The sequence below is a fragment of the Megalops cyprinoides genome, chromosome 5, assembly GCF_013368585.1.
Source record: "Megalops cyprinoides isolate fMegCyp1 chromosome 5, fMegCyp1.pri, whole genome shotgun sequence".
In the NCBI taxonomy this organism is placed as follows: domain Eukaryota; kingdom Metazoa; phylum Chordata; class Actinopteri; order Elopiformes; family Megalopidae; genus Megalops; species Megalops cyprinoides.
In genome coordinates, this window is record NC_050587.1 from 24864966 (window position 1) to 24878746 (window position 13781).

The following is a 13781-nucleotide window of genomic DNA, read 5'->3' on the forward strand; positions in this document are numbered from 1 at the left end:
CAACAATACTGAGATAAGCAGTGCAGGTTAAGCATCTTGCTCAAGGGGATCATAGCAATTCCTTGCCAAGGACTAAAACTCCACAAAACTCTGGTGAAAGTTTTTGATGCTGTTTTTGATGCAACCCTCTTTTTGGAGCTGCCAGTTGGATTGTGACAACCACTACAGTCAGGCAGGAGTTCGGGCAAAGTCCCTATTGAAAGATGGGCTTCACTGAGCAACATCATCTGAGCAACTTGCGGGTGTCTGATGAGTCACAGGGTGCCCAAGAGTAGCGAGACAAAGCAGCCCTACCACCTTAACCACTGAGCTACATGGGAGCCCCCAAAGTCAGTTCATTAAACACGCCTCCACTTTGCTAATGAAAGTAAGAGTGCAGAGTCTGCAGACTGTAGGTTAATAAAAGTTTCAGTTCTGTCTTCTGCAGGTCATAACAAGTGTGAAAGTCTGCTTGCAGTGTGTCCTATAAATATCAAATGGGTTTAACTGGAAAAAAAGACATGTGCATTGTGACGTTTCAGTTCTACCTCTCAGAACGTCAGCTGAAGTGTTAGTGACGTGTCCCAGGTTACATAAGACTGAATGTGGGTTATCAATAGCCTGAGGAGACACGCCTCAGCCCTGGGTACACTCCATTACTTCAGAAGCAAGTCTGCCCGTCCGTCCCTTGATCCTCAGTGAAACGCGTCGATGAGATAAGGAAGTGAGGAGAAAAGGAGAAAATACCACATGCCGTGAGGGAAATGGAACGTCCTTGTCAAATTAAATATCATGAAATCCATGTGATACTTAACAGAAATCCCATTCCTCTTCAGGAACCCCCCCCCCCCCCAAATTTTAACATGCTATTGCATGTTTTCACACGCATGCATGCACATGCCAAGACACTTGTATGTTTAGGAGACATCCTTCCCTTAGGGTAACTCGCATACCATACATTAGTTACATAATTAACCATCCATGCACACAAATGTAGTGATGGAGAGAACGATGTAAAACAGAAGTATGTTCCTCTGTCACCCTCTCAAAATCTAAAGGGGCTTCCTTTGTCCCAGAGATTCAGCAACTTTCAGCCAAATCCTTTCACAACATTTTCAGATATCCTGCACACAAACACAGAAGGGTGATCTCATAGGTGGAGTGGTGGCTACAGGTGGGAGAGACAATAACGAATACAGGATGGATCAAAAAAGAGGGAAAAAATGAGAGTCAGGAGAGTTGGTGGAATGAGTCTTGCATTACATTACATGTTCTTAGTAGACACTCTTATCAAGAGCAATTTGCATGGCTCACAATTTTTACATATTATCACAGCTGGATATTTACTGAGGCAATTTGGGTTAGGGTCTTTGTGCAAGGGTTCAACAACAGTGCCCCACTGGGGAACCAAACTGGTTGGTAACCTTTGGGTTACAAGTCCTGCTCATTAACCTTGTGCCATACCACTGCCCGCTGTTGCATGCCCAGATGGCTGCTCTGTAATTGGAACTTGGCTCTGCACTAAGGTACCTTAATGCTGCAGGTGTCTTGTTCCATGCAATGTTAAATGCACTGTGTTCCTGCCAAACCAGCCAGACAATCAAATTAATGACCAGAGCTACCAAAGTCTGCCAGCAGATTTACCGCTGTCAGAGGAGCTGAATCAATTAGAACCTTGGCCATTAGGCCAAATTGACACAATTGATTTTTGTCAGTTGTGACATCATCACATCACCTCTGCCTCCCTGCATCCAACAAAAGTGCCTTTTTGGATGCTGATGTTTCTATATGCTTTTATCATTGGGTGCTTTTAATTCATGATCCATTCTCGGGTTTGGGACAATAGGGTACAATGGTACAATCAATGTGATGGATCAATGTCATAACTAGAAAAACCGCCATTCCAGAACTCATGCACAGCCCATGTTCCTTTACACATCAGCAGAACTATGTATTCACTGAGCCTTCCAAAACAATAACAGCTTTTCAACATGTAGTTTCCAACTGGCTCCTTCATGCTTTCATACCCATACAGCTTAAAGGCATTCCTTTAATTCCACATCATTCTCCTCCCAACACATCTAAACAACTGCACTTCCTGACATAAACAAATCCACTGCCCCTCGTTAAGAGCGACCTTTGAACATCCAAATAGTAGGGCGGGAGCACCAATATTGTGCAGCACATAATACGTATCACATTACTACTGAGCCTGGACTCTGGACCACCTGGAACAAACACAGATTCTTTGCTCTGTGACACAGTTTTGGCTTCACATAATGCAGATAAGCCAAACTGCCCCTTCACTTTCATCTATAGATAAAAATCCGAGACATGAAAGTACCCCGTCCTACAGTGACGCACTGATCTCTGTGCATATCTAGGAAGCCTAAAGGTAAACACTGCTTCCCCTAGCTCTGTTCTCAAATTTATCTTCTTCAGAGAGCAATGTACAAAAACAGAGACAAAGCCATGGAGTTGAAGCAAATAAGTTTCCAAAGTAAAAATCCACTCCTATTACTGATATATCACATCTCTCACACATAGACACAGACACACATTCTCAACAGGGGTCTCCTCCTCGCCCTACCCCAGTAAGAGACACCATTGCCAGTTCCTAGCTTCCAGAAAAATATCATTTGCGGCCCCCCACCCCCTCAGTTTTCATCTGCCGCTCTCAGTGATAAGGAACACATACAAGACTGCAGCCTATCCCCCACCCCTCCCTACCAGCAGATGGACAATTATACAAGCAACAGGTATGCTAAGTACAGCTCCAATTTTTTCACAAGGGATAGTCTTTGCTGGTTTTATTCATTTTATCAATTATATTTATTTTTCCCCACTTTGTCAATGGTGTCATTCTCCTCTGTCATCACACAACATCCTTCCTGCTGGGTGTCGTTTTCCACATGCCACTTGTCCATCTGCACCCTGCTGTTCTGAGATGAAGGTGGGAGTTGTGTAACATGGGGGCAGACAGCAGCATGTTCACAGAGATGCCTCACTGAACTCCAACTGAAGCAGAGCATGTATGAACAACCCATAAAGAGTGTGGGGGGGGGGGGGGGGCACAGGGTGCAGAGTGAGACGTGCCCCCCACCCGCCCACCACTGCTGCAGGGTGGAAAAACGCAATTTACATGTGCCAGGAACAGCTCAGTGTAAAAGCACAAACGAAAGATTCACAGAGGTCACATTGCACACACATCCGTTCAAACCCAATGACACAGAAAACAGCTCTCACTGGGTGCACTTTACCATTTTCCATTTCAGCCTCTGTTGCACGATGGGCGGTTTTTAATGGACTGAAACACTCTCACTCCATGCTCTCACTCTCAAACTTGAAAATCTCAACAATTTATGCTCATGACCACGCTAAAGTATATGATATAAAGCCAAAAGTGGCAACAAGAATGAATCCAATATCCCCTCCATTTTTGGCATGCATTCCATCTGGCTAACCTCCAGACCTGTGGCACATAAAAAGGGGAAGTACTTCTTTAAGTCTGACTCCACACACAACAACCAGAAGATCAGATGTCTAATATGAATCACACAAGAACAATACTGTCCACCCAAGACAATCCAATCCATTAATCCACTGGCAATGCACTCCCCTGATGATAATCACAGGCCAAACCCTTTGGACCAAACCAATGCAAATAAATATGGCACGCTACACTTTCAAGATTAAATGTGACCAGGGTGTTTCTCTGGGGAAGAGGAGAGTAATATATTAAAGACAGTTAGAAGCCACCTTTCAGCTTTTCATGGTCTTTCTGTTTCCTACTAAATCCTAACTGAAGCATCCAATCATCACAGCTTGCGCAAACTTTTCCTGTACTTGACAAGCACAGATAGTGTTGCTAAAAGCACACTTTCTTTTTGACAAGTAGATATTGGACTTCCCCCTTCCCTCTTTTTACATCCCTCTCACTACCTCTTCTGCTCTGACTCAAAGTGTGCGCACGTGTCTGTCTCTCACGTGCCAACTGTAACCGCCACGGTGGATTACCCCAACTCTATTTCTGGCGCTCCCAAATCAGCAAGGGAGGGAACACACACGCCAGGGAACCAGGCAACTGACTGGAAGGAAAAGCAAGGCGCAAACCAAAAAAAAGGGCACCGATGGACTGAATCAAAGACAGCACGGCCACTGGCCATCTGGCTCATTTACAGTCACTGTGGGGAGGCAGACAAATAATTAAAGCCTCTAATAGATTGGTTTAATTCACACATTAATTTCGCCTCTGACCTGACAGAAGGGGGTCTGCAGTCAAAACAACTCCTTAGACCATCTTCTCTGTCTCTAAATGATTTTGTTTGTAAACAAGAAATGCCAAGACCAATCCGTTATGCATGCAGGAGGCAGAATGTCCCAGTCTCAGTTCTGTGGAGATCAGCCCTGATCATTCCTTAACTGATTCCACTGTGGAGTATCTGTGGAATATCTGTATGTCTGCCTGTCTGCCCATCTGCCCGTGTGTGCCTGTGTGTATGCCCCTGTGTGTGTGTGTGTGTCCGTGTGTGTGTGTGCGCCCATGTGTGCGTGCAGTGTTCACCTTGTCAGCATCACAGCTATCCTAGGAGCAGCGTACCGGGGGGCGGTGTCTACCCTGACTCCAGTGAGAGCAGGCAAGACCAGACAGAATGCTGCTACCCGACGTTAAGCTACAATGCTTCAGTCTCCACATGAACAGAGGGCCTTCAGGCCACATTCCTTTCAAATTAAATGGGGAAAGCCTCCATTTGCTGGGATGCCCTTTGAAGCTATACCAACACTGAGCATCGTGCCAACTTTACAGGTTCTGTCTAATCCAAAGGCCCTTCCCTGCACAATAATTCTTCATATCTTCATAACATCACAGTCAGTACTCTTCAGCGTGAATTGACGTGCAAAAAAGAAGGCATATGTATAACATATATATCCCACAGAGGCTTGGGTTAGTGCCATTTGTTTTCCATTAAATTTGCATTCTCTTTCATCTTCTCAGTCTTATTGATTCCATCCAAACCCCAAACCCATGTCAGGACATGCACTTCTCTTTGCTGGGCAAATGCAAACAGTTGCTGTTGCACGATGGAGGGGAGGACCCACATATTGCGCTTGTGCGGTGTATACTCCCAGCAACACTTTTCTTTGAGAAGTCCCTAAACTCTGCCACAACAAGCTCCCTCTCCACCAAACAGCCAAAGAGAGTGGCACTAGTGAAGATAGAGAGGACTAGTGAACAGGAGAGGAGGTGTACTCACAGATGTTGTGCAAGTCTAAGCCCCCACACACTCTCCCTCTCTCTGACTGGTGATTTACTCATTTTAAAATTCAGCCAGACCCTATATCTCCCCAGGAGATCTCACACAGGATCTCACACACGAGTTCACACCCAGCCTTCAAGCTGTTAGGGCCACAGCGGAGGAGAGACACGCTGAACAACACACACACGCAGTTTATCAGCCTCCTATCTTTGGGATCTAAGCAGAGTGTGTGCACATCCAACTGCAGTTCAGAAAGCAATTTTAAGTGGAAGAGAGAACCACATTTTAAATCAGGTGACAGCTTTCCTGGTCCCTATCACATAAACTGAACGCTTCTGGTTTGTCCTCACATAGAGCACAAGGAACTCCCACCTTAGAGTTCACTTCACAATTTGAAGACAACCACAGATTGTCCTATGGGTCTTTGACCTAAATCAGCTAGGTAATTTACACCATAGTGGGGGTGGAGGGTTACAACATTCTGACAGCATTTCCAGTACGCCAGGTGAGGTTCTCCAAAGGAAGCCTAACTTTTCTCTGAGAAAGTGAAAGAGGGCAGGTGTACCAGCGGAACTGAGCTGCTAATCATCTCCATTGTTCGCTCACATGGCTTCACATGTTACTTGACCACCAAGTAGAGCCAAAACTAGTCAGGCAAGTCGAACGGGTGAGAAACAGGGACTTCATTCACCGCTCTGTACAGGCATGGATCTGTGATTACCATAGGTAACCCTGGAGCACACTCCACAACGGAATGAGAAATTCTCAGGAATTCCGACCAATGAGCTGCCAAAAAGAAAAAAGATCTAGCCTGATGCATGTCTCTGCAAAAGCCCATCCTGGGGAAGGATCAGAGTGCTTTCCCATGACAGACAATGCAGGAAACTGCCTGTCAGAAAGGAATCCACACCTTGAGAAGGCTCAACAAACAGGAAGGTGAGGAGGAGGGGGAACCGGAGGGACAGGGATGCCAGGGGGAACCTGGGCCATGATTTGGGCCAGATCATTCAGAACAATCTCCAACACAACCAGCAGCAACAGATGGGTACTAATACACACACAACAACATCACACACACGTCCGTACATAAAGACACTGAAGATATGATGAAGCATACAGGATATTCAGCCCTTGCAGGCACTCAGACTATTGCAAGAAAGATTTGTGTGATCACAATGTGATTTCCCTCATCTGTTCGTGTAAATGTGGGTGTGTGTGCATGAGTATGCAAGTATGTGCGTGTGTGTGTGTATGCACGTGTGCACGTGCATGTTTGAAATGTCGGAGTCAAACCCCTCTTTTTTACCTTGGGGTTCACTTTACCCTACTTTTCAGTAACGTTGCCAGATGGCACTCAAACTCTCTCGCAATTTAAGGCTTACCACCCCACCCCAACTCCAACCTCCAAGCAAATAACATCCCCCAGAGTTCTGTGTGTGAAAGGAGGGCTACACAAGAGGGAACATAGAGTAAAGCTTTTCCAAAGATTCTGGCCCCTGGTTTGAGCCACTGGGGTTACAGTGGCCAAGATAGTTATCTCAAGAAAGCTCAAGAGATCAGATTGTCCACGGAGTGGTCATCTCCTCTCCATAACCTTGCTGCAACTGTCCTCTCTAGTCTACAAGCTTTCTACATTTTATCTGCGTTTGACAGACTAAGGAGATGAATAATGATCCCAGAGTGCACCGGGCCTGTGGTTTCTGATAGTTCCTTTCATAGTGGTTAGTTGAGCTGTCAGACAACAGGAACTGAGTGTTACTAGGTGCATGTGTGTCACAAAGCACCAAAGAGAAGCTAAATGCTATTTTCAGAAGGTTCCCTGCAAGATGTCTGTGACAGAGAAGTGATGTAGACTATGGAGGGAAAAATACAGACTTCTTCAAAAGTTAAATACCCTCCAGAGAAGTCTGACCTATCATTTTCCCTATATATACACCAGCGCAACCAGACATATATCCTGTGTTAGTCACCATGTCAGGGTGACCACACGCGTGCACGCGTGCACACACACACGCACACACACACATGCACTCAACCACACCTACACATATGCATATGTACATGCACACACATACACTCAATCCCCCCCCCCCCCCACACACACACATACACACACAGCTGCTGCTAAGCAACCTTTGACCACACAATTAAAACGGAAGCAAGTGACAGAGAAGCTTTTTAAAGCCCTCCTCATCTTCTCGTTTCCTCTCCTGTGTTTATACACATAGCACTTAAACACCGTTCTTCCTCATTGTCTCACCAACAGTCTGTCAAGACATTATGTGTGTGTGTGTGTGTGTGTGTGTGTGTGTGTGTCTGGGACAGTCTCCCAGTGAACTACTCCACATCCACTGTTGTGTTTGGGGGTGCAGTGCAAAACTGACATTCATGGTATTAACATGGAGTAATGAACTACAAAGAACAAACCCAATGTCCAGGGTATATTGTGAAAATAACCTGATCTAATGAAGAGCCAAATGGCCCTAATTTAATGAAGCTTTAAAGAGACACGGACACAAAGTCCCCTTCAGATAAGATGACACTATTATTTGTCCTACACTGAAAATGTTTCCTAGTGTTGTTTAGGGTACCACAATGCACGTGCAGCAAAGGAGATGACAAATCTCCTCAACACATGACCTTGTGCAGGGAGGGCAGTAGGGTCAAATACAGCTGTTAGCAGATCAAACGTTAAGAATCAAACTGTGCCCAAACTTCTGGCCATCCTCAGGGACTAGAAGGTACGGACAACCTGAGACCTTCAAAATGGGGAAGCCCATAAAAAAGACTTTCAAGAAGGGAAATGAAACCATGTTCAAAGTGGTTAACACAGAGGTGCAGTCTGCACACCAGAGATCTCTGCACCTCCGCTTGGCGGAAATCTGGCTTATGGCAGTGGATGTGTACCTTTGCTCAGACAGGGTGACCTAACTGTGGAGCCACAGAGAAACCAGGGCAGTGTGCTGAAAAACTCATCTACTCTCCACACACAGCACCAAGCTCAGCCCAAACGACTGACATTAAGGAGGCTTAAGGGAGAAGAGAGGGGAGAGATAGTGAGAGAGAGAAATGAACTTAATTAAATGATCCACAAAAATGCAAATGCAGGCTTGATGCTTTATTCCTCTTTTTGCTTCAGGCAAATCTCTGCCCTATTAAACTGAGGACATCTCTCCCTCTCGCTGTGTATAAACTCACATTGAGCATATTTTATGCAGCCACACCAGGGAAGATAGAGGATCTGGTGGGGGGTGGGGGATACGGTCTTCTGTTCACTGAGGTGGTAAGGCAAAAGCAAGCCTTTTGCCCCTATCAGACAACAGTGAGTGTTCACCCCTTTCCCTCTCTCCCTCTCACCCCACCGTTTCTCTGTTGCATACATACTTCCAGAGGAATTCCAAGAATGAGGGCCCATTGGCTCTCAGCGGCTGTAAGCCTGCCACATGCACTGCAGCCCACAGCTGACAGCAAGAAATAACATCTCCCTACCAAATCACTGAGATGATGAATAGACTGTGTGTGCATGCACGCACATGTGCAAAGCATTGCTATTTTCAAAGGACTGACAGTTATTTTGAGACTTCGAGGCACACCTCACACACACAGAGGTTTGTCCCAACAGGCAAAACAAAGGACGTTTTAAAAATGTCACAGCATCCTCGGAGAGAGATTCATGAATAACATATGGCCACAAACACTACCTTGAGCTGCCTGCAGGAGGTGCCTATTGGGGGTCTCACAGCCGGGGAGAACAGGTGACAAACCTGCTGATGTGCATTCACCAAGCACATTCTACTCATCAAGGAGGAATGAGCAGAAATAAATATATTCCACATTTCTTTTGATAGATCACAATTTTAAAGAGTCAAACCCAATTTTTTTTTCAAATGTCACGTGTGTTTGCTATTCACTCCACCACTACCCTCCTGTAGAACACAATCAAAAACATGACAATAATTCACAGCCATTGTAAATTTCAGTTGGGCATTTAAAATCACCCACCAGAGTGGGGGGTCTATTTTTTTCCCCCATGACATCCCTCACTTCACGAAGCTTTTAAAACAGCAGTATCACCAATCAATATCTTTTTTTCTTGGTTTTGACTACAAATAGGATACACTGGTGACCAGGACAAGAGCAAAGACATTATAATTAAATCAGGCAAACATACAGCACTCAAATGCACACAAATACATGCATGTCTACACGGAAACACACCCACACACAAACAAGTACACGTCTGCACACAAGCGCACACAAGCGCACACACACACACGCAGGCAGAGCATAGAGCACAACTCAAACACACCACCAGCCAGCAGCGCACCATTCTGGCATATTAAGTTCCCTCCATGAATTATTCACTGCAATAAACTGCTCCACTGTCACTCCTTCCTTCCTCGCTCCCACACTCATTAGCCAATGAAACAGCTAATTGCCTCCCATTGCATCACACAGGTGTTTTCCACCTTGAATAAGATGTAATACACTAATTAAAAGCTCTTGGAAGAGTGGCCCATCCTCCAAATAAATCACGCCCTGACACCTGTACTGGCACAGGTGAAAGCCCATTATCTGTAGAAGTAATTTCCCGTGTCTTTGTGTGGGCATTAGTTAATGATGAACATATTCGTATTGAAAGTGATGGCAAAATTGAGCTATAAATTTCCTTCTCTTGAACATGGGATTACACCGAATTGCATTTGTGAGCTACAGGAAATACGATTTTAAATGGAAGGCAGAGTGATGTGGACCAAAGTCTAAGAGGTTCCGTCTTGGAGCGAGTCCAAATATCTGACGGGGGAGAGGAAACACTGGCTTTTCTGTGCTCTTTTTTCATTTTTTGTTTTTTTGTAGTGTCCGCTGGAAAAAGTGAATCGGTCAGCTGAAACTCCCCCATGCGAGAGAGAGAGAGAGAGAAAGAGAGAGATTGAAAGAAAATGAGCCTTTTGACTCCAGCAAGCGACTCTTCTCTTTTGACATCATAAACCCCACATGCCTTCCAGCTGCATGGCAGATGTGCCAGGTGTTTAATGATGACATCATCATCACCCACTCCAAACCATGTGCTCAGAGAGTTTCTGAGAAAGGACAGCTGGGATAAACAAATTTCCTTCCTCAGCTTCAATGCTGGTGGAATTTCAGATCTGGAACAAAGCAGTTGAGATGGCCTGGTATTCTGTGCAGTCTTTGCAGGGGGATAGAGTGCAATATGTAGGGTCCGGTCCTCCCCCCCAAATTTTGCTAGAGCTAATTGACATTACCCTCAAGACTCAGATCGCATGACCCTAAACCAGAGGCATGAACACTTCATCACCTCCACATAAACAACACTATTCTCTTGCTCAGGCTTAGCCATAATGCCTCTCCACGTATTTTGCAAAAAAAAATAGTCCACTTCCTCAACCTCAGTCAGCAATAAGACTTTTTAACAAATACACGGCTTCATCTGTTACTGGTGTCAAATGACATCTGCGCTCCTCTGTACAATAACCACAATCATTGTCATCCTTGCATGGTATACCACTGCACTATTTTTTTGCCATGTAACCTGTTACTTGTGCAAATGTTATGATGTTGATGCTTGCTGATAAATCAATTTCCCATTTTTTGGATCAATAAATTGCTACCACTGCTGCTGATGCTGCTAATATCCCACTGCCTGCAGGGTAATGGTCCTGCAAGGCTGAGCAGTGTGAGCCTCTCTTTCTTGATTTTAAGAAGGCTGACAGGATGGAAAAAGATACGTCTTCCCCATCGCATCACCACAGTGACCTGGGCCAGGCCATCGGTGTGTTCTCCATCACAGTAATGGGTTAACACATGACTCCTGTCAGGGGCTGTGGGCAGTGATGTACTGACGTGTGACTCTTAAGTCGCCTCTTCAAGTGATAACAATGACATCAGCATGCCCTTGTGATCACCTAAACAACCCACCCCCGGCCCCAGTGAAATCATCACCCTGATCAAAGTAAGCATGTTAACACTGCATGCCCCTCCTCTGACTCTGTCCACTGAGAGAGACAGAGAGAAAGGCAGTGGCTTGCCACAACAAAAGAGCATCTGTGACTACTCTAACTTTGCCTCAATCTCTCTATTCTTCTCTTTTGCTCCTCCTCCTCCTCCCTTCATTCCTCCCTCCTCCCATCCTCCCTCTCCCTATTACTCTCACTCCCTCAACAAGAGATTGATGTTGCCTAGCTGCCGTACAGCATAACATACATTCATCACTCCCTGATGCCTCCCCATCTCATCCCCTCTTGATGAGGTACACACATGTTGAGACAGAAGGGTGAGGGGATATCTGTGTGTGTGCGTGCATCTATGTGTGCTTACAGGTAAGTCCTAAACCATATGTACTGAAAACAGACACATGCACAACAAAACACACATCCAATGCCTTGAACACACACACACACACACACACACACACACACACACAGATCACAAACTATGCAGTATGTAAATATCTCAAAGACTGTGGAAATTTTAGTCACCCTAGACAGGGACACGTTATAGGCAAATGAATACTGTGCTGTTACGCAATTCTGTGGCTCTTCCCTGTTCTCACTGGTGAGAGTGCCACCATCACCTTGTTCAAGGCCATTAGAAGCCAGCTCAAACATAATTGTCTGGAATGCAGTCACACCTACTTCAACCGTGTGAGCGTCAAACTTCATAAACGCCCTGTATGTCAAGAGCAGACACGTCCTTCTCACCCTGCTAATGAAATGTAAGCCACATGCTTCCACAACAATGGTCAATTGTGCTGGAATTTAAATAAATAAATAAATAAATATGTTCCAATGTGGTAAGCAGTGTCTTCTGCACTGCTCCTGCTGTGGCCATGGACGTTTTTCCCATTTGTGCGACGGCCCAACTTGTGCCACATCCCTTGGTGATTTCTACCTTAGGATAGTGGGATGCACTTTACTACCCTCAAGGACCAAGCCACAGACCCAGCCACCAAAAATCACGTGTGCTGCCTGGTTGTATTGAAAAAACACAATGCCACAGTCATGGCTATCCCCAACTGAAATGTCCAGAGACACACTCTGAGCTGGGAGATGCGTCACCATGTTCTCGTCACATTTGACACAGCTTGATATTTGTTTCATACCAATGCCCATGATAGCTTAAGAATGGCATCATCGACCAGTGAATTTCAATGGAATACCCTGTTAATATTGCCTTTCAAAACAGTGAAGAATATTAGGAGAAAACTCCTGTCCTTCCATGTGAAATGCATGTATGCAGTCCATGCCTCAGCCAATAAAACATTTTTCTTAAAATGTATGTAAAGTCACGAATACTTTTGTAAAGACGAACGAAATCTATTTGTATTCATCTAGTAGATATAGGCATGATATTTGTCCAAAAACTTTGTCCAGGAATTCTGCGACTGTGTAGACAATCTCACTTTAAAAGAAAGAAGATTAAAAAGAAACAAGCTGCATCTCTCTGTCAGCTACAAATGTATGTAGGACAGGATGTAATAAAGAGGAGCCGTTATTAACGTGCAGATTTCACTTGACAGGAGTAGCCGAGGTTCCCCTTTACAACCTGTCCCCAGAGACAGGCAGCCAGCGCAGCGGCTGAGAGCGAGTCGCAGGGAACGAGACAACTAGAGCGTGGGAAATTTGCTACGAATACCCAAGATATGCAGAGTGTATAGGTTTAAATCGATGCAAATGATGCACATATTAGTCATTACAGGCCTGAAAAATCTGTATCATCATTTTGATTTACACAAAATGAAAATGACCAAGGAAAATATACAGAATCTGCTTATTCCAGAGGGTTTTCAAACAACGGCATATGCAACGATTTGAGTGACCTAAAAGTACACATCAAACGGCCACTTTAACCAAGGCATGACGGGTTAGACTTGACGCACAAAGGGGGTTAGACTTCATCTTTAGCTCCAATCCGCTATAACGTCATATGTTCACACATCATTAAGTTTACTGGTTTACATGATTCCCTCTTTGGGGCTAGCTGTACAGAGAAGACAAGTCGACCTGTATCAGAGAACGTGCCCACTTTAGTTTGGTATAGCTGCGTATAATTAACGTACACCGTGCATACAGTATGTAGGTGCACTAACAAACGGTCAATGCCATGAAATTTCATTTGCTCACGGGTCAGAAATGGCCGCATCTATCCACACTCTTAGTCTTAGAAAATTAATGTACCATGACCCAGATGGGTGAGACCATGGCCACGGAAAACCAGTAAAGTGTGAGACTTCTAGAAACCTTGGTGAAACAAAGGATCAAACAAGCTGACCACGGTTGCTTAAAACATATGTAGCTATAGTTACCGCTACTACATTACAAACGGACCGCACGTGAATAATCCCTGTATCTCTGAGAAACAGCTGGGAACACTGACGCGAGTTCTTATGACTGAGAGCACAATGTAAAAGGAAATTGTTTGCGTCACCTTAAAAAGGTGAGTAAATGTGGTTTAGCTGTCTATAGAGACGTTTAAAATGCCGAGGACATTCACACTCTGCACTGAATAATTGATAGGTTTATGTAA

General features: G+C 44.9%; 1 protein-coding gene across 1 annotated transcript in view; it reads right to left on the reverse strand.

Moving 5' to 3' along the window:
* Positions 1–13781, reverse strand: part of LOC118778085 (protein FAM102A-like) — a 32545-nt gene that overhangs the window by 18503 nt on the left and 261 nt on the right. The window lies entirely within an intron of this gene.